This window comes from Somniosus microcephalus, chromosome 12 (genome assembly GCF_052327205.1).
Source record: "Somniosus microcephalus isolate GS21.2 chromosome 12, FLI_Smic_1.0, whole genome shotgun sequence".
In the NCBI taxonomy this organism is placed as follows: domain Eukaryota; kingdom Metazoa; phylum Chordata; class Chondrichthyes; order Squaliformes; family Somniosidae; genus Somniosus; species Somniosus microcephalus.
Genome location: NC_140998.1, coordinates 101,701,629 through 101,723,916, shown reverse-complemented (window position 1 = coordinate 101,723,916; position 22,288 = coordinate 101,701,629). Strand labels below are relative to the sequence as shown.

At 41.1% G+C, this 22,288-nt stretch overlaps 1 protein-coding gene and 1 long non-coding RNA gene across 3 annotated transcripts in view; one reads left to right on the top strand and one right to left on the bottom strand.

The window, feature by feature from the left end:
• Nucleotides 1-22,288, top strand: part of slc25a21 (solute carrier family 25 member 21) — a 730,433-nt gene that overhangs the window by 85,390 nt on the left and 622,755 nt on the right. The window lies entirely within an intron of this gene.
• LOC147109429 (uncharacterized) lies at nucleotides 8,682-16,479 on the bottom strand. Its single transcript, XR_015080272.1, has 3 exons — nucleotides 16,366-16,479; nucleotides 10,685-10,841; nucleotides 8,682-8,767 (listed from the first exon to the last, which is right to left on the bottom strand). It is a non-coding gene; the product is annotated as an uncharacterized LOC147109429 (long non-coding RNA).

Genomic DNA, 22,288 nt, shown 5'->3' with positions numbered 1-22,288 from the left:
AAGATCCTTTCATCAAAGACAGAGGGAGGGGGAAGCTCGCAAAGCCTTATAACTGTCACCATATTTTTCCTCTGGCAGTGTTGTATTTTTCCTACAGTATTTAATTTTTTTTCCTGGACCCATTGCAAAATACATGGTTTATGCATCATATTCTCAATAGGACCAGATACCATTGTGGTCTGGTGCCCATGAAGAAAAAGCTCGGTGTTAATGCTTCCTACTGTTTGGCTGAGAAAAGTGTTAACTATGATGCATAAAGTACTCTGGGTGGGCCCTAACACTTCACTTGCCAAATTGATATTACCATATGCGGAGACCATTTTTAAATGCCTCCACTCGGCCTAAATGGAATAGTACTGCCCTGAAAGTAGTGTAGGGTCACTAACCACCCCATTTATGGTGGTGCCCCAGACACTGGCATCTTGAGTAGGGTAATGTAATGAGTCGGGTGGTTGGAGCGCGCACCTGTTTCAGCCTTCCTCCCTTAACCAACAACTTTAAAAACAGATTAACTGGTCATTCATATCATTTGTTTGTGCATATTGGCTTCTGTGTTCAATGACATAACAGTGACTGCACTTCAAAAATAATTAATTAGTTGTGAAATGCTTTGAAACCTCCAGGGTAGGTGGGTGGGGTGATAGTTTCACCTCCAAGTTTAATTCTGACTTCTTACAGCATTTTCAGAATTCAGGATAACATATTTTTGTGTAGTGCACCTAAAGCTAGAAGTGCAGTATAAAATGGGAACATATTCATCTGTGCGCTCAGTGCAAAAGCACCTTGATGAGGAAATCTTATAACAGCAACATTGCAAATCAATTGCAGCTGGTGTGAAGTCATAGTAAATAAAGATTTGACTTTTTGAAGCCAATCTCTGGTGCCCCATTGGGCATATGTTAATAGTTGAAAAGAGTGGACTGTTCTGTTAGTTCTACACTGTGGAGAGGCATTCCATGCACACATGCAGCTCTGCCTTCTTTAGCTTCACAACAGCACAGGCAAGCAGTGTGAATGACTTGAGCTAGGAAATATTCATAGGGCCGTAACTTGCGGTCCCTGCGGGTGTGTACGAGGTGCGCACGCGCCCGAAAGGGCCACACAAGTTCCGGGTTTAGTCATGCGAATCTATTTGCCCAACTTCTGCCCAGCGAATGCCTGTGAAATTCTTACGCCTGATAAAAGCAGGTGTAAGGCCTGCTTTTACCAGCGTAAGAGTTTTAAAAAACAGAAAACAAAAATTTTATCAATATATTCATTTAAAAATCTGTGCAGTAAGGTAAGTTTATTTTTAGCCCCTTTAAAACATGTAAAAAAAAATTCAAAAAATTAAATTTTTGTTTTAAATATTTAATTAAATGCCATTTTAATTAATTTTAAATATGTGATTTAAAAAAAAAAATTATTTGAAGTGTAGAGGCATTTTTTGGGGTATTCCCATTCATACTTATGGGGTTTCCGTACATACAGAATCCCGATAAGTATGAATAGGGATTCCCTTCTGTCATTTGTTGGGCCAGCCCACATGATCCCAGGGGTGCTTGCGATCCGCCTGTGCCCCTGGGTTACATGGGCCTCTACCCGCGGGTACCCAGAGAGGCCCCGAACCCCGAGTCTCCGTACCTCCCAGACCACTGGGTACGTGGGCATTTTATTTGCTGATCGGAGGAATTTCCCTGCAGGAAGCCTTCGACTGCAAATTCAGGGCCATCGTTTTTATTGACTTTGTCTTTGGCATACTGAAAATGAAATGTAACTTAGACAAATGGAAAAGCAAATACCAAATTAAAACTGTGTCTTGTAGCAAATTGCATTGACATTGCAAGTATACTTTTGCTGCAAGGCAAACATTGGAACATAGCCTGAAGTGTATTCTTTCCAAGCTGAAAATGGCTTTAAAAAGAAAGTATTCATTTAGAGAAACAGTTAATTCTGGTGTTCTGAGATTAAAATCCTTTTAAAAGCTTCTGGGAGCATTTGGGGCAGAAGTAATCGTGTTTGAGGTAATCAAGTCCTGTTACTATGGCTTCTGAAATTCTCAGACCCTGAGTGCTTAATTTTATGAATATCATCAGATCTCCCATGGTACTGTTCGCATTGATTTGGAAAATAGTGTTTTATGAAGACAGGATTCCAATACCCAGTAACACTCTTTTAGTATACAAAACGTGGCTGTTTCATGGCATAAGTTATGAACAAAAGGAATGTCTGTTGCTATAACTGTTTCTGCACTTTCAAATGTCTAATTATTTTTGTCATATTCTCTGTATTTTTCTCTGATTTTCTGTCTCACTCTCAGCTAGAAAAGGTAAGAGAATTGTTAACATTTACAACATTGTACATAAATATTTTTACAGGTATATAATGATAGCTGAAAGCAGTTTGAATATTTTTTAATGAATGATTTGATTTACCTTATGGCGTTTGCTGGTTGTTCCTTTGGTAACTTTTTTTCTGTTTGCTCAGTGAATGGAAATGCTTTTTGGTTGGTTGACTTTTGGTCAGTAAAATATTGAAGACCATCAATGTGGTTCACTTAACAGTGATACATCACAGACTGCAAAATATTTTTGCTCTATGGACGATTTTGATGGTGATAGACACTTTTCCACCTCTACCGTGTGCTGCATGCAGACATTTTAACTGTATGGCTAGATTTGCCTCAAAGTAGCTTTTAGTTAATTTTTATATCATATTGGGCCAGAAATTAGGTTCGGGGGCTTGCCGCGCGTGCAAGCCCCCGATGTGCACTTACCCAGCGCACTGACATTTCAATCCTGGCCCGCATTGCATTTCCTGTCACTGGCCCGCTTCAGGTCCTGCCGCGCTGTGCGTGCGTGACCCAGCGGCGTACTTAGTGCGATGAGCCGGCTGGGATCACGTGAGCACTGGGCAACCAATGGGAGGTTGCAAAAGTTCATTCATGAGTTTGATAGTAAGAACTGTCAAACTCATGAAAACTCCTGGCCCCAAAACACTACTTAAACTTGAAAGAAAATTTAAAAAACATCGCACTACTTAAATAAACTATAAATAACTGTAAAAAACTATTTTAAACAATAATTTTAAATTTTGGAAAAAATTATTATATAAAAAATCGGGGCTAAAAATACACTTACCTTACTGTAAAGTCTTCAAAAAAAAAGAACCTGTGGAAAAATTTTCTAATTTAATTTAATAGACCACTTACCTGTTAAAAGTAAGTACTTACGGCTGCTTTTTCCACGCGTAAAAACCGGAGTCTTTTCCCCACGGGCAACTCTAATAAAAAAAGGGAAGTTCAGCGCGCACGCGCTGCCTGATACGTCATGCGCGTTCCGCCTCTTAACCCCTTGGGTCAGAGGAGAGGAAATGCCGGTTTTCCCCGCATGCGCTGTGCATGCTGAAAACCGGCAATTCCTCCGGGCCCACGCGTGAGTACCCCGTCCGTACTCACGCGTTGGGACAGGAATTACTGGCCCAATATGTACTTCTTGGAGCAGTTAAGATATGGAAGTGTCCAAGAGACAAAAGAAGTGATTCTGGGCTGTTGAACAGCCTTTTTTGTTGTGAAGTGTGCTACATGATGCAACTTTATAGCTTTTTTCGGAAAATAAATGTGTCGACAAATTTTATTTTGCCAGATTAGCTTGAGATCAGTGGAGCCTTTCAGAGGACAGACTGCGGAAGACATATTCTTAAAACAAAAGGCAATTGGGATTTCCTTTTAACATTTAAAATCTCTTCAGAATTGAATACTGTTGTTACAGGTTCTTGTAATGTGATTTACTGGCTCAGTTTTTTTAACAAAATATTGCTCACTGCATGCTGTTCAGACCACCCAATGTGGGTGTGTGGTAGCAGCTTTTATCAGATGTGTATCCCTGGGTGTTATAGAATGCGTATTACTTATTTGTTTAGGTAATGGCTACTCTAGTTTGAATAACATGTTGAGTCTTGTAACCAGATGCCTTGGATGCTTTTCAGATAAGGCAGTTGATTTGGGGATAAGAAGGCAAGACTCGACATGACTGCTGATAACTCTACTGTACTGCAATCAGAATTTCTTCAGTACTATGTGAACTACAATGGTGCAACGATTACTGAGATTTGAACATAATCAATGCAATGTTTTTACGACAACAGCTTTGGTTTGGTTTGCTGTGAAATACTATTTTTTTTCCCAGTTCATAATTCAAGTAATATACCTTGTATTGTGCAATTTGTGTTTATTAGAAATGAGCCAAGACAGCTTAGGATATAATTCAACAAGAGTACACATTTATTATTCAATGTCTACACGTGGAGTTATTAATATTGTATTATATGGGGAAACAGACATAAACATAGTATACCTATATTAGAAAGTAAATTGACATTTGAATTGAAAGTCCAGTTCATTGGTCTGTCTTGGAGATCCTGAAAGTAAAAGGCTTTCAAAATAAATTTCTGAGAAGATCAGCATGATGGCATAGGTTGTTGGTTTTCCAGGACACAAAAGTGGCAGGAGATGGATCTTGCTTATATTTACCCCTGTCAAAAGTTCAATTATTTCAATCTTGCCACTGAGGGAAGGTTCCATTCAGCAACTACAGAGACGGGAAACCCAAGGAGGAATCGGGTACACCTTGTACATCTTCCAGTTTGTTATAGAGCAGCACTAGTGGAGTATGAGCAAGGAACCTAAAAAAGGGAAGCATATTTATATTTTTAAAAATCAGCAAAAAAACCCTAAATCCAGGGATCATTTTTCTCTCTAACAATCTTTGTGACCGCAGAATACATGTTAATTAAAATCTTCCCTTCTGCAAGATACAAATGAAAATTAATACTGAAATTATTCATGAATTGTTGCACAAATAGCAGAAATGTTTATGTCGGTGTTTCAGTATAATCTACTGATTGTCAAAAACAGACATTGGAACAGGAGTAGGTCATTCAGCCCCTCGACCCTGTTCTGCCATTCAGTGAGACCCCACACTTCTTGTCAACAAATGGGATTTATGGTTATTAGAAATGAACCATGTGGATAGGTGGGCTAGATGGACCGCAGGTCCTATCCTTCCTGAAACTGTTGCTACATGTAATAAAAAAAGTGATTAATTTCAAATGATTTCTGGTACTCTTTGTAATGTCACTCGCAATTCTCTAAGGTTTTCATTTTGGCAGTTCTGCCTCCAGAAGAACGAAGGGAGATGTTCGAAGATTTTTTTTCACATAAGAGGGTTGTTGGAACATGAAGGGGGAGAAATTGAGTATTGCCCCGTTTGGGGCGCCAGCCTCGCCAGGGTGCTAAAAGTAGCGCCTCGGAAACATTCGCGCCCCCGCACCGGAAATTGAGTGGTTGTGCCCCAAAGGGAAGCGCGGTGCTACTGGAGGCGCCCCGCATCCCTCTTGGGGCGCTGCGAGTGAATATCGTGGCGCTACGTGCCGCAGCGCCACACGCTGCGGCACGTCGCGCTGCAGTATTGCAGGCCTTCCTCCCCTTCTTAAAGGGGAGGGGCCTTGTGCAGCGCAATCTGGGGCCCAGCTGGGCCCCCGAGGATCGGGAGTGCAAGCAAAAGAGCCCGGCACCGAAGAGAAGTGCCAGGCTCTTGGAGCGCAGCTGGCACTCCGCGGGGGGGGGGGGTTCAGGAGGCCGGGGACGGGAGCGCAGGCAGGTGCTGGCAGGCGGCCAACAACAAAAATGGCCGCCCCGCACCTCGCTTTTAATTTGCGCCTACCCGGCCGCAGGTAGGCCCCCCTGAACCCGTCGAACATAGCGTCCGGCGGTAAATCAGGGGGCACTGCCAAATATCGTGGCCGAGGCGTCAGCGGGACACTGCGCACACCGATGACGTCATCGGCAGTGGCGCAGCGCTAACGGTTAGCGCCACCACTAACGTCCCGCGGAATTTAGTGGGAGGCGTGGGCAGTGCCGCGCCCGGGCGCCAGTTGGCTTGTGACCCACTTAGCGCCCTCTTAAGGCACTAACGGGTGGCGCAACCTACTGAATTTCTCCCCCGAAATGTTTTACTGCAAGTGCTATTGAGACACAGGTTGCAACGTTTAGAATGGAATTGGATAAATATTTGAAAAGGAAAAAAATATAGAAGGATACAGCGAAGGGATTAAAGTAGAAGTTTCAGATGAAGAGCTAACACTGGCATAAGCACAGGCGCAAATGGCAGTCTCTTGTGCTGTAAATTCCACCTCAGTCAATCATGCACAAGAACAAAAGCTTAAAAATGCCTAAAACCAATAATTAGTCACTTCACACTGCTGCTGGAACTAAAAGATGTGAACAGTGACTGAAGTCATCAATATGATAATTCTATGCTGTGTTCACACATGGATAAAATCAATGTGTTGTTTTGAATGTATCCCAGACATATAAAGAAGAACAGTGGTTGCATTTATTTCTTGTGTCGTACTGGAAGAAGTGAATACATTTATTTGCGCAAATATTATTTCCAATATCCACATCAAATATGGTGTTCATCACTTCATTTTACTTTTACAAGATTTAGCTTGCTTTATTAAATAAACATACTGGTATTCTGTACCATCTGGGTAATATTACATATATTGCACAAGCCATGTGGCAGGAAGCAATGAAAAATCTTCATACCAATGCTTATCTTCAATGACTATGCCTCAGAAACCAAAAAGGAAATGTTGTTCTTAATTTAATTTGGAGGAAACTTACAACTTGAAATAAATGGTTGCTGAAAAGTGCCATTTGGAATTTTTTGGCTAACAGTTTATAATTAACTAACTGAGTGAACTATGTAGGCATTTTAGGCTGGTCAAGTTTAATCTCAATTTTCTAGTTGGGGATTAATTTCATTGAAGCTTCATCATCCAGTGGGCTGATGGCAAAGTATGTTGATTTATTGGAACAGTGAAGGAAAATGTGTTTGAGATTTTCTAACTGGTTGATTTCCTACGATAAGCTTGGAGATCAATTCCCAAAGAGAATGTTTTTAAAACTGCTGTAGTGCTCAGCGCAAGTTATCTACTCACCCTTTCAGCCAGAGAAAATATGTACAAGGGCGAGAGTTTGTGAGTCGCAATGCAGGACAGCGCCATTTGTAAATGCAGTGATAAATATCTCCTAACACTGCTCATGGTTAGTCAAAGTACCAGGGTGGTTAGTCAAAGTACCAGGGTGGTTAGTCAAAGTACCAGGGTGGTTAGTCAAAGTACCAGGGTGGTTAGTCAAAGTACCAGGGTGGTTAGTCAAAGTACCAGGGTGGTTAGTCAAAGTACCATTGAATGCCCGTGAAAATCTTACGTAATTTAATAATTACGGGATTGTTGTACCACGTAATGCACAATTTATTATATAATGTATACAAGATTGTTATACCTAGTAACACCATATTTAGAAAGTTGACCAACTGCTTCAAAAAAGTTGATAACTCAAATAGTCCTGATCTGTGAAAACAGGTCATTATGCAGGCTTTGTAACTTGGACTTTCGACAACATGGGCCGTATTTTGTGACCCCTACGAGTGCGTATGAGGTGTGTACGCGCCCATAGGGACTGCGCAAGTTTCGGGTTTAGGCATGCAAAGCGCATGCGCTAAAACCCGGAACTTGCGATCTGTCGAGAATCTTCTTGACAGATCCTCTGCATCCCCGGGAGATGGGCCTCTGCGGGTGGAGAGTTGCGCTATTTGCCCAATTTCCGCCCAGTGAATGCTTGTGAAATTCTTATGCCTGGTAAAAGGAGGCATAAGGCCTGCTTTTACCAGCATAAGAGTTAAAAAAAAAATAGAAAAATAAAATTTTATCACTCATTTATACATTAAAAACCCTGTCCAATAAGGTAAGTTTATTTTTAGCCCTGTTAAAATATATGAAAAATTTTAAATATGTAATTTTAAAACATTTATTTCCTGTGCTCGTGTATTTTTTAAGGGATCACCATTCATACTTATGGGAGTTCCGTACATACGGAATCCCCATAAGTATAAATGGGCTTTCCCTTTTATTGGTTGGGCCAGCCCGCGTGATCCCAGGGACGCTTGCGAACCGCTTGCGCCCCTGGGATACGTGGGCCTCTACCCGCGCATTCCCGGAGAGGCCCAGGATCGCAAATCTCCGTATCTTCCAGACGACCAGGTAAATGCATAGGTTTTTTAAAGGTGCTGGGAGCTGCAGGGATGGCAGCCCCAGTAACTAAGGCTGCACCCAGGTTCAATGAGGGCTCTCTCCATGCTCTTGTTGAGGGAGTGAGAGGATGTCAGGAGCTCCTCTTCCCTGGAAATGGAAGGAGGAGGCCTCCTCAGCAAACCAAGGCAGCTTGGCTGCAAATTGCTGAGGAGGTGAGCTCGAGGTCTGTGTGCAGATGCACCTGGGTTCAGTGTGGAAAAAGGTTTATTGATCTGCTGACATCACCTAAAGTGTGGCCTCTGTGTCCTGGGAAATGGAAGTTCAAGAGTGAGGGCTCAGGGTGATTTCCATGTAAAATGTTGGTGGCGACACTGAGCGCAAACCACCGTTTATTGGACAGATGATGCCTAGGGTTTGAGGATGTCGGACTTATATTCATCTCCATGTGCCAGCCACCTATGGTTGAAGCGTAAACTTACGTGAATCTGACATGGATGAGTGCAACCCTTGCCTGACGGCCAGCAATGTGGTCGCCTGTTGCTGGATTGGCCACATCGGCCCCGCAAGGCATCACTCCCCGTCCTCCTCCTCATCCTCCTCCTCTTCCTTGTCCTCTTCATCTTCCTCCAAGGAGGCTGTGCCACTTGTTCATCTGGCAGCACTAAGCTGCGCTGCTCTTCCTCCAAACCTGGCGACCAGGATGAGAGGATGTAAATAGTTCCCATTCCGTTGTTATAGATTTCAGTTGAGGCAAGAAGCTTGCCAGCGCACACTCAAAGTGGCCTGAAATTATTCCAATCAGTTCAAACAGCAGATGTGTGTCAGCTTGACCAGTCACAAGGTCAGTAGATTTGCAAAATCTTATCCCAAACCTCCAACAACAAAGTTGTTGCATTTGAATATCAGCCATGTTACAGGAGCGCTTTTAAAGTTCTGCACCAATAATGATTCCAAATCATGTCCTCCACCAACTTGCCTCCTTGCAGCAGGACTATTTCTGACAAGACGGGAAATAGGAATCAGAGGCAGGAAAATGGGAAGCCTCTGTCAAAATGCCTTAACTACCTGTCCCACCGGTTGGTGTCGGGTCAGTTTGGGAGCTGCTGAACAGAGACTCGGGAAAATCGCATGGGGGCAGGATGGACGCGGGTTGGGTGTCTGAAGCCATTTTTTCTGATTTTTACCAGCTGACACGCCTCCAAACCCACTTCCTCAGGACTGGTAAAATCGAGCCCATTATGTCTTCCACTCCCTGTCCTACAAATGTGCACCAGATGCAAATCTTTTAATGGTTTAAAAAAAAAACTTACATTTATATAGCACCTTTCATGTGCTCAGGATATCCCAAAACACTTAAGTAATGAATTACTTTTGAAGTGTGGTCATTGCTGTTATGTAGGCAAACACAGAAACCAATTTGCACACAGTAGTGAGATGAATGGCTAGTTAATTTATTTTGGTTGAGGGAGGAATGTTGGCCAAGACACTAGGGGGGGTAATTCTGACTTTGTGCGATTATGTTAAATGGGTAATAGTGAATCGGCAGCAAGATTTACATCTTTCCGATTTGTTCTTTTTATTTCCATTGGCCAGTGTAGGTCAGCAGGGACAGCGATAATGAGTTAGTGGGATTTTATGCACTGCAGAATACGAGTTTTGGATGAACTCTCAGCAAATAAGGGGTATTGTAGGTTGATTACCAGTTAGCTCAGTAAGATCCTTCAAGGTGGAATATCTTGTACCCTTGCATTTTTAAACTTATACCAATAATGGCCAAGTAGGAATATCATAAGTTGCAATTAAGAAAATATTCTCTTATACTAAAATAAATGTTTGTGGCTCCTACTTTATTCCAGGAATCAAATGTTCTGCTTGGTCACCAGATGTACAACCTTACACTGCAGAATTATATTGTGATTGCTTCCAACTAATGTAGTGTTCCTACCCTTTTCTTATTAGCCAGCTCAGACCAGGAAGAGAGTTGTTCATTTGGCTATTTGCATAAAAATAACAATTTTAGACTTTTTATCTTCTTCCCCTTGAAGGAAGCAAGCATGCATGAAGATGAAATTACTATCACCAGCAGCACTAAACAATAAAGTTGTTATACGGATGGAATCGGATAAAGAAATTTGATCAAAAATGCACGTCTTGGATGAATAACATTCCCGACTAGAAACTGACCAATCATAGGGCTGTAGAGGTCAATGAAAAAGTAAGATTTTGCATATATATTAAGTAGTTAGTGATGCAAAAAAAAATTAGACAATGTAGTCAAATCACTTCTGAACTTTCTCTCTTTTGCTTGCACAAGACTCAAACGTTCCTTCGCTGTAAATTGGGAAACAACCAAGGTGAATTTGAGATGTTGTATTGCATTTTAAGGATTGAATTTTATTTGCTGTTCCCAGTAACATCTATAAAATAACCCAATGTGCTTTAAAAATAATGACTGCTTAAAATTAATTTATGCTTATTGTACTGAATGGAAAAACAACAATATTGTAGATAACCTGCCAGATACAACACAACAGCTAAACTCTTTCAAACAGGAGACCTGAATCTGAACCCACTCTTGAGTGACATTCACAGAGGATAAACTTACCATTTTTGATCTGTGGAAGGCAGAGGGAAAATAGCCAGATATTGCCAACCCACAACTTCAATGTGTGCCCTTGTAGGTCACCCAAGAAACCGCAGTTGTTCATTGTATGGATTGTTCCTTCATTGCCAAATAGGATAGCTAAGGTATGAGACGATGACTTTTGGGAGAGAGGGAAGGAAAATATTTCCTTCAGTTAAACAGTATTACATAAAGTAACAGAGCTACCACAATGACAGCAATACATTCTTGCTTCAAAAGAGAAAATGTAATTTTTTTTCAACTGTGGCAATAGATTCTAATGGTATGAAATACTTGATTTGATATTTGGGAACCATTTTTCAAAACATTGAAGGACAGTTAGGACTTTTTATTTTTTCCAGACTCTAGAATTTTTTAAAGTTTCATTTGAGTGTTGGTCTTATGATATTTCCATTTTCTATTTTGAAGCCCTGCAATATTGGATTCGCAATATTTTCCTTATCATATTTTCAAATTGTCATTCCTAAAACAACCTTTCAACTCTCGCACATTTCCAGGTTGATGACCATATTTTTGAACAATGACAAGTGTACATGCAGACATTACCATTATCTATTACCCAAAATCATATTTGTGTGTGTGTGTACTTGAAAATAAGGGTGTTATGTGACCTGGTGAAATTGGAAGGTCTGTGGATACACCTACCCCTACCTGCAAAAATCTTCCTCAAAATGAATAAATATCATTTAATGAAATAAATAGTAATGATCAATAGGGGTTTTGTAATCCAGACTCAATCTGATGATGGTCTTGTATTTCAGTTAAACTACCGTACTGTTGAATGATGTGAAATTTTGGGGAATTGAACAGCATTATCACTAGCAAAGGTATGGATTCTTCCTTTGCCATCAGTGAATTCCCATTGTAAGATGAGTAGGTGGTGTCTGCCAATGCTTTGCAAAATTTGGAGAAGGGAGGAAATAGGAAGAAAAATCCACATCTACAATTGTGCGGTGTACTGATAGCTTGCCAGCAATTTGCTGTGTATTACTAACATTGTAATATCTTAATTATTTGGCTTGCTTTTAAAATAAGCACTTCTTCCAGCTCTGTTTACCTCAATAGATGTAATTATTTTCATAAACCCACTTTTAGTTGAGAATCCAAACATTGATTGGATCAGACATAGCTTGATTCTTATTTTTCAAGGTGCTATGAACAATGGTGTAGGCAAAAGAAAGCATGGCTACCTCCAGTCTAATTACGCAAAGTCTGCCCCATACTGGAAGGGAAGCTGCTATTTTACAAGTACTGAATATGATGCTTCCTTCATAGCTGTGAAAAATTTAAGGGATTTTTTTCACTACTTACGCGTGCTCTAATTTTAACTCTGGGCCAGTGGGTGGCGAGGTGAGTTGGAAACGCACCCGCTGTTACAGAAATCATTTTCTTACTCCCAGACCTCATTAACATGCCGGTGGTCCACTTCCTGCCTAGAAATAGACAGGAAGTGGCTGCCAACCTTTGGAGGCAAGTGTGGGGAAGAGGGTTCTGGAAGCATCTCATGGCAGAGAAGAGGGAGGAGCCCAGGACATGGGAGACCTAAACTTTCCTTGTGGGCCTCTTCATCTTCCTGACCGGTCCCGAATCTCTTCAGCCTGGCAGGAAAGCTACAGCGGCTTTCCCACTCTGGTCTGAATTAAAGTTGCATTTGGGGCCCGATCACATCATCGGACTCCAATCTGTATATTTAAAGAATAGCCCCATTGGGCGAACGGCTTAACTGACTGTCCAGAGGCCTGTGTGAGAATCACGGTTGGCAGAATCTGGGCAGCTCGAGGGCGGGAAAGTAACATAGGCAATTTTAACTGCCTACCAGCCTATTTGGCAGGGTTAAATTCACCCCCACAGTTTAAAAAAAATGGCCCGGATTTTGTGGTGGTAACGACAGTGAACTGCTATGCACATCTAAACGCGGAAATCCTGAAGTTACAGTCAGTCATTCACTGCTCCGCCACAGTCTGCCCTGTGGAACTCCCCATTGCCAGTAAAATCAGTTAAACTGACGAAAACTTAATTGTGCTGTTAAACACCCCAAAAAAAGCCTTTTTTTCTTTCCAGTTTTGAAGAAGGGTCCAACCCGAAACGTCAACTCAAATTTCTCTCCACGGATGTTGCCTGACCTGCTGAGTTTTTCCAGCATTTTCTGTTGTTATTTCGGATTTCCAACATCTGCAGTATTTTGCTATCCCATTAAAAGTTTGCCTGGTTGGAATAGGTGTAACTGGGATTTTAACGGCGTATTGACTGCTAACAACCGTTCTGGCCCTGAAAAACAAATTTTATATTTGTAGAATGTCCGATTTCTCCATTATGATAGAAAATTACTAGATTTTTAAAATAATTTTTAAAATATATATTTTTTTAAAGTTTGTTTGATATTTCAGCTTCTACCTTAACCCCATGTGTAAGTCCCAATCTTTATTTTGCTGTCTGTAAAAGTTTTAAAAAGTGAATTGAATTTTATTTCCTGGTTTGCTGTCTGTGAGAATTCTTCAATGTGATTGGCTGTTAGACAGCTTGATGCTGTCACTGCTGCATCGCACTGGGGGATACCCTTTTGACAGTGCTATAATCAATTTAACATCGAGAAACCTTAAGTTTTTGCCATAGAGATTGCAGGATCTTTGTAGTCAACTTTCTTTGTAGTCAGCAGTGGTCGCCGTCACTTCGCCACTAACCACAAGTTCCGGGCCATTTTCACTCCTTTCACTTCTTCCCACATCAACTATGGAGACTGCTTACTGACCAGCACTTACCGGTAAGGGGAGAAGCGATGGAATTTTGGACCTCCAGGCTGAACTAATGCCACCCTTTCAATAAAAATGCCTTGTGCTATAAATGGGTTTGTTTCAGCAATTGAATGGTAAGCCTTAAAGGTACAGAGCCACATTTGAAAGTGGCTCTGTGCTGTAAATCTGGCATTAATTTCCAGCTATTCAGCAGCATGCAATTTCAGTTAACTCACCACAAAGAAAAAGGCACGTTTTTTTTGAGGGGAGGTGGCAAGCGTGGGCAAGGTGCTTACCAAAAGGGAAGAAAGGATAATTAGAGGGTCAGTCAATCTGGGCTGCTCTTGAATGCTTCCCATCACCCAGCTTTAGACTGACATTAGCAGAAGCTAGGGAACAGCTGTTCGCTCTAGCATCAAATGCATAGTATAGAGAACCAAACCTGGCTTTCCTTGAGGACCAGGCGAAAAGGAAGGAGGGAAGACGGCTCCCTTTTTTGGTCAGCATTGTTCATTTGCACAATAGCAAAGATTTATTTGAATGGGAGGAGACACATGTGAAGTATGAACACTGGCATAGACCAGTTGGGCCAAATGGTCTGTTTCTATGCTGTAGATTCTGTGTCATTCTATGAATGCTACCAGAAATGAGAGGTTAATATTATAAAGAAAAGCTCTGAAAATTGGGGCTTTCTTCACCGGACAGAGAAGATTGGGGTGGGGGTTGGTAATAGCAAGGACATGGGATTAAAGTGGATAGTTGAGGAGCCAGCATTGGTTTTCTATGTTGTCATTTCCATGATTCTGATAGTCTTAATTTACCAGTGACCTGCATGCTCAGTTGATTTACCATAAACAATAGTTTTGCTCACGGGTCTAGAAAAAAAATCAATTTAAAATTGAACAAATCGCTTGTAGAAAATGTGTTAAATTCTCATTTTATGCATTTTGTGGTTAAAAAAATAGTATAAATGAGAAAAATGCAGTCGTTATTACAGCTGAACTTTCGGTCCAGTCCTGTCCTGTTTAAAACTGTCATGCAATTAAATATCTATCCAGCAGAGGGCGATGAGTCCTGGCTGTGAAGTGGTTATTCATCTGCTCAGGCTGAGGAGCTAAAGGATGAAATAGTTAAACCTGACTATTGGGATCCTGTCAAAGAAGTGATTTTTCTTTTGATATTATTCAAACCCAATTCTATCTGCTTGCAACATTGGTAATGAGGATTGCCAAATGCAACAAAAGGAGGTGAGGAGAAACACAAACTTTTCGAGTGGGCAAAACATTTGTTGCAATACACAGAGCCCGTGATATTAGTTTAAGTATAGGATTTTAGGAACATTCTATTAGCAGTAGTAGAGTCCTGTAAGAATGTTCCAGTTTAAGAAAGTAGTTAAATCCAGATTGGACAAATCAGTCAGTCTACAAGGAGGAATTTGTGAGCTAGCAGGGGCTGCTGAATTAGAGTTGCCAACTCTGGTTAGATGCATTTCTGGAATTTTTATCACATGACCTGCTGCCTCCAACTGCCCCGCCCCCACACTCTTGCTGTTGGTTGCCCGACAGTCTATCCTCGCGGCTCAGCACCTTCCTACGCAAACTGGAAAGCAAACAGACTCTTCATTACCCGATTGGCTGAGTCTTGACTGTCAGTTAAACAGTCCTTTACCCACCTCCAATATTTTTATAATGAATAAAAAGTGTTCAAAGAAAATGGAAAAAAAACCACGATGCCCCATTGATTTTTCTCCTGGGTTGCTTGTGGTAGTTTCCTGGAGATTAATTTTTAATTCCTGTAGACTCCAGGACAGTTTTGGAAGCTTGGCGACCCTATGCTGCATGCTGTTGTGTATAGGTAGTTTAAACAATAGTAGAGGTACCTTAAGAAAGGGCTAAGGGGAGTTGAGGTGGAGATTGAAATCACTAAGCATGAGGAGGTCCTCAGCCCAGAGGCTGAGGGAAGATATCTCGAGGAGAAACTTGAAGTGGGGCTTTGGGGGTTGATTAACAACAAGGATTTTAAAAGGGAGGCAAAGGGGTGGAACCAAGGTAAGGTGCTCGAAGGAGGAGAAGATGCTAGAAGAGTAACGGGAGAGACCAAAGTGTGATTTGGTGATAAGGGCCACACCGCCACGATAGCAGTCTGGGCGGGGCAGATGATGGAAAGTACAGGCAGGCTTCAATAAGCCTACCCCATCCAGAGAACAGTGCAACCTTGTCCACTACTGAAAACCATGTAATATTCTGAGATGCAAAAGAAAACAGAGGAAAATGTCTGCAGCCAATTCAGGAAAAGTGCTAGGAAATTCCTTTCCACCTCCCTAAGGTAATCAATCAAGGTTACAGGAGACTGTGGTAGCCCATAACTCATAATCCCTGCTGACTAGCAGTTTATCTTCTGTAAGTAGAAATGCCTTTTTCTCCCAAGAACATGTCAATTTTTGTCTTAAAGAACTGCAATGATTCCTTACCCACCACAGATTTTGGAAATCTATTCCAAAAGGTGATGATTCTCTATGAAAAGAAATGCTTCCTGGCATCGAATCTAACTCTTTGGCTTGGATTTCATACGTATGTCCTCTCGTCCTACATTTTCTATCCATCTGAAATAACCTGTCCAATTGGACTTAATCAATCCCTTCATATTAAAAACTATAATCATATCCTAACTAAGTTTATGTTTCTCCAAAGTAAATAGCTCTAACTGTTGGGGCCTTTCCTCATAACTGAGCTCTAAGGTTAAGTATCATCTTGGCCACCCCTTCTACACTTTCTCCAGAGCCTTGATATCCTTCATCATGTACAGGGATCAAAACTGGGTACACTGTTTGAAATGCAGATGTACCAGAGCCTTAAAAAATGCTCTCCATTTTGTACTTGATGATTCAAGCAATAAAACCTAAAATCATACTTGCTTTCCCTTTAGCCACTTTGCACTGTTGATGAGTGATCAGTTATTACCCCCAGCTCTCTCTCGATCTGTTGCCTTCAGTGGACACCCTTTCATGATATAAAAATGCCTGGTGTTTCCTAACCCCCAAATACTTTGACACTACATTTATCTTCATTAAAGGACATCTGCCACACATATGTCCATTCTCCTAACTTGCCTAAATCAGCCTTCAGCCTATTGATTTGGCCTGAATTACTAACCTTAATGAATTTAATAATGGTTCCATTAAGGCCCTTATCTAAATCATCAATGAAAATGATGAAGAGCAATGGCTACAATACAGAGCCTGTGGACCTTCACTCATGACCAGGCCTTACTCAGACCCCATCTCATTACTGACAACTCATTGCCCCTGAGAGTTCAACCAGCAACTTATCCAACATAATATCTGTTCCATTATCCAATATGATCAATCTTTTTTGCAATAGCTATTTCTGCAGTACTTCATGAAACCTTTTTTGAAAATCAAGATACAACACATCAATAGGACGACTATCATCCACTATTCTGGTCAATTCCTCAATAAATGAACTCAAATAATTGAGGGAGGGGACCTACACATCTAAAAGCCATGCTGAAAATGTCCAATAACTGCTGAACTTTCCACGAGATTATAATTCTTAACAGTTTATCTACAACCAACATCAAACTCTGGGTTCTAGAACTACTAAGTATGATTTCGTCCCCTTAAATAACAGGAGCACATGAGCTTCCCTCAAATCGTGAGAACCAGACTTTAACGAAATATTGAATATGTAAGCCGGTGGCCCCTCCTTCCTTTAAATGAACAGAAGCAATTTACAGTAGTTAGAGGTTTACCTATCCTTCCTGAGAAAATAGGAAACGTAACAGTTGCATCTGCACTAAACCACAATGACATAAGTTCTCTGAAAATGAATGTGGCGATTTGTTGCTAACCATTCATGGAGTCTCTCTAGCTATTTATCTCTCTTTGTCTTTGGACATTCCCCAATTTGAACAAGACACGCTGAAATATACTGTTCAAACTTCTATGTGGACAGAAGAAATTTGAATACAGTGCTGGGTATTTCCTTGGGGGTTCTCCCGATCGGCCGCCATAACTTCGCCGTAAGATTGACAGAAACCCTAGATAGAGACACAAATAAAGTTACCACAGTCGATCGGGAGAATCCCTGAAGAAATTCCTAACCATGTCTCTTGAGCTCAAATAGAGCTGCCAATACATTCAAACAAGGTGATTGTATTTTAATTGTATAGTCTGGCCCCCTACTTGGATACATGACCAGCATAATGTTTATATTCTGGGGCTATTGTGTATCAAAACAAATTTTTATCAAAATGAGCGAACCTAGCTTTTTACCCCATATATACTGTGATAGACAGCAAGAAGCCAGTATCATGATACAGCGTAGACAATAATGCTTTATTTTTGTGACAGCTATGATCAACGAGATAAAGGCAGGAAGGGAATTGTTGGTTCCTGCCTAAACATACAAAGGGCATGAGTTGTAGTTTGAGTATAAGCGATGCAATCAATAAAGCAGTGTTGAAATGTGAAAGGAATTTCCAAACATCTTCAAGGCATTTGTGATCTACGGTGTGCAAGTGAACTACACATGAATGAATCCATGCAGTCTGTCACACAATGACAAAGGAAATTGCTGTTCCAATTCTGAAAGAAAATTGAGAAGCTGCTAAATCGGCTAATGGAAAATGATAATGAATTTGTAGCTGATGGCTTATCCCAGACCTAGAAAATCTTAATTATGTGTCACAAACAAATGAGAATGACATGAAATACCAAAGGTGGAGGACATTGTTGCAGAACTAAATGCATCTTTTCTATTTTTCAAGTTAAATCTGAAGTTGGGTTACCACCATATTGAAATCAGATCCATTTGATCATGACAGTCTCTACTTGCTTGGATCACATTGAACATCTGCGGTTGAGACATTCCAGAGTGTTAACTGACAAAATAATAAGAGGCATCCCAAGCATCTGAACGTGTCTGGTGATATTTGGTTTATGCACCGAGCAAAGTGGAGCATGATGATCAATTAAAGATCTTAATGGGGGGAAAAAACTGGAAGAAAATGTCTTGCACTTATTTATGAAAAGTGTGCATTGAGTAAGAATAAACTCTACTTTTTTTTGGTTTGATATTTGGCGAAGATGGTGTATCACCAAACCCGAAGAAGATGAAAGCTTGAAAGCTATGCAAAAGACAAAAGTGAAAAATTCTGCAGAAGTGGGAAACCTACAAGGGACGATCATGTGCAGTTTACACTTCATCTGTAACTTTGCTATAATTGGGAACCACTTGAAGAATTAATCATGAAAGTTGTTAAATTTCAGTTATAAGTCAAACATGACAATGTTACAATTGAAAGATTCATATAATTTTGTGTGGATGCGACTCCTATGATCATGGAGGAACAGGAACTCGGATTGATAAAGCCAGGAATAAAATGTTCTGCTGATCACTTGCTGTCTCCCACAGAGCAACAATATAGCCAGACTGAACAAGAAGTACTTGCTATAACATGGGAAGACAGGATAATGAAACAGTTTGGGTGGAGGTAAGGAATAATAAGGGGAAAAAAACACTAGTGGGCGTAGTCTATAGGCCTCCGAACAGTGGCAACTCTGTTGGATGGAGTATCAATCAGGAAATAGTTGAGGCTTGTAATAAGGGAACATCTATAATTATGGGGGATTTTAACTATCATATTAATTGGACAAATCAAATTGGGCAGGGCTGCCTTGAGGATGAGTTCATTGAGTGTATTAGGGATGGGTTTCTTGAGCAGTATGTAACTGAACCGACCAGGGGGCAAGCAACCTTAGATCTGGTCCTGTGTAATGAGACAGGATTAATTAAGAATGTCCTAGTAAAGGATCCCCTTGGAATGAGTGACCATAACATGGTTGAATTCCATATTTAATTAGAGGGTGAGAAGGTTGGATCTCAAACAAGCGTGCTAAGCTTGAATAAAGGAGACTATGAAGGTATGAGAACGGAATTGAGTAGAGTGGATTGGGAAAATAGATTAAAGGGTAAGACGATACATGATCAGTGGTGTACATTTAAGGAGTTATTTTACAACTTCCAAAAAATATATATTCCACTGAGAAGAAAAGGGTGTAAAAGAAAAGACAGCCATCCGTGGCTAAGTAAAGAAATTAAGGATAGTATTCGACTAAAAACAAGGGCATATAAGGTAGCCAAATCTAGTGGGAGGATTGGGAAAACTTTAAAAGACAGCAAAAAAATAACAAAAAGATTGATTAAGAAAGGGAAGATAGATTATGAAAGTAAATTAGCAAAAAATATAAAAACAGATAGTAAGAGTTTTTATAGTTTTATAAAAAGAAAAAGGGTGGCTAAAGTAAATGTTGGCCCCTTAGAGGATGAGACCAGGAAATTAATGGTGGGAAATATGGAGATGGCAAAAACACTGAATGAATATTTTACATCAGTCTTTACAGTAGAAGACACTAAGAATATCCCAACACTGGACAAACGGGGGGCTAAAGGGGGGGAGGAGCAAAACACGATCAAAATCACTAAGGAAGTGGTACTCGGTAAAATAATGGGACTCAAGGCGGATAAATCACCTGGACCTGATGGCTTACATCCTAGGGTCTTGAGGGAAGTGGCGGTAGGGTTTGTGGATGCATTGGTAATAATTTTCCAAAACTCCCTGGACTCGGCAAAGGTCCCGGCAGACTGGAAAACTGCTAATGTAACACCCTTATTTAAAAAGGGCAGTAGACAGAAGGCTGGAAACTATAGACCGGTTAGCCTAACATCTGTGGTAGGTAAAATTTTGGAGTCCATTATTAAGGAGACAGTAACAGGACATTTGGATAATCATAATTTAATAGGACAAAGTCAGCATGGTTTTATGAAGGGGAAGTCATGTTTGACAAATTTGCTGGAGTTCTTTGAGGAAGTAACGTATAGGGTGGATAAAGGGGAACCAGTGGACGTAGTGTATTTAGACTTCCAAAAGGCATTTGACAAGGTGCCACACAAAAGATTATTGCTTAAGATAAAAAATCACGGGATTGGGGGTAATATTCTGGCATGGATAGAGGATTGGCTATCTAACAGAAGGCAGAGAGTTGGGATAAATGGTTCATTCTCAGACTGGCAATCAGTAACTAGTGGTGTTCCGCAGGGGTCAGTGCTGGGTCCCCAACTCTTTACAATCTATATTAACGATTTGGAGGAGGAGACCGAGTGTAACATATCAAAGTTTGCAGATGATACTAAGATGGGAGGGAAAGTAGTGAGTGAGGAGGACATAAAAAACCTTCAAGGGGACATAGACAGGCTAAGTAAGTGGGCAGAGATTTGGCAGATGGAATACAATACTGGAAAGTGTGAGGTTATGCACTTTGACAGGAAAAATCGTAGAGCAAGTTATTATCTTAATGGCAAGAAACTGGAAAGTACTGAAGTACAAAGGGATCTGGGGGTCCTGGTGCACGAAACTCAAAAGGTTAGTATGCAGGTGCAGCAAGTGATTAAGAAGGCCAATGGAATGTTGGCTTTCATTGCTAGGGGGATAGAATATAAAAATAGGGAGGTATTGCTTCAGTTGTACAAGGTATTGGTGAGACCGCACCTGGAATACTGCATACAGTTTTGGTGTCCATACTTAAGAAAGGACATACTTGCTCTCGAGTCAGTACAAAGAAGGTTCACTCGGGTAATCCCGGGGATGAGGGGATGGACATATGAGGAGATTGGGACTCTACTCATTGGAGTTCAGAAGAATGAGAGGCGATCTTATTGAAACATATAAGATTGTGAAGGGGTTGGATCGGGTGGATGCGGGGATGATGTTCCCGATGATGGGTGAAACTAGAACTAGGGGGCATAGTCTTAGAATAAGGGGCTGCTCTTTCAAAACTGAGATGAGGAGGAACTACTTCACTCAGAGGGTGGTAGGTCCCTGGAATATGCTGCCCCAAAAAGCTGTAGAAGCTACATCATTACATAAATTTAAAACAGAAATAGACAGTTTCCTAGAAGTAAAGGGAATTAAGGGTTATGGGGAGCGGGCAGGAATTTGGACATGAGTCTAGGTTCGGACCGGTCATGGCCCTGTGGGTAGCGGAGCGGGCCCAGGGGCCGTGTAGCCTGATCCTGCTCCTATTTTGTGTGTCTAATTCTGTTAGATTCAGGAGATGGTTCTGTGATAGTGGATTGGCGGTTAGGATCAGATCAGCCATGATCTTATTGAATGGCGGAGCAGGCTCGAGGGGCCGATTGGCCTACTCCTGCTCCTATTTCTTATGTTCTTATGTTCATTTCCACATGTTTGAATGTGGTCAACCCTAAAAGATTATTAAAGACATTAAATCTGTTGATTCTATCTTTGGAAAGCTGTAACTGAACCCTGTACTCTGGATCTAAAGGTAGGTAGCTTTTACAATTGCAATCATATGGCATAACTGTAGGATATTAATCTTTTAAACTGACTGGTGAATTTATATGCTTTATTCCACAATTTGTGACTCCAAAGATTTTCACTCCAAGTCAGACAAATAATTATGAAAGATACTGTACTACAAGCAGTGATGTAATGTCCTTACAGATAAGAGACATATAAGTCACTATGGAGCATGAGAAGAACCATCTGTGGCATGCTGACAGATATTTTCAGAGATATGGGGGTAGATTTTCCCGAACCTGTCGGGAAGAAGGCGGGACTTCCCCTTTCGGGTTTTTGACCCGCCTACTTCGACGTCCGGCCAATCCGCGCGATTTTCCCTTGATTGACCTTGTTGAGCCCGCCCAGCGGGCTCAGCAGGCCAATTAAGGGTCACCCGGCAACAGGTGATGTCACAGACTGAAATTTCATCTGTCAAGAGTTTTTGACAGAT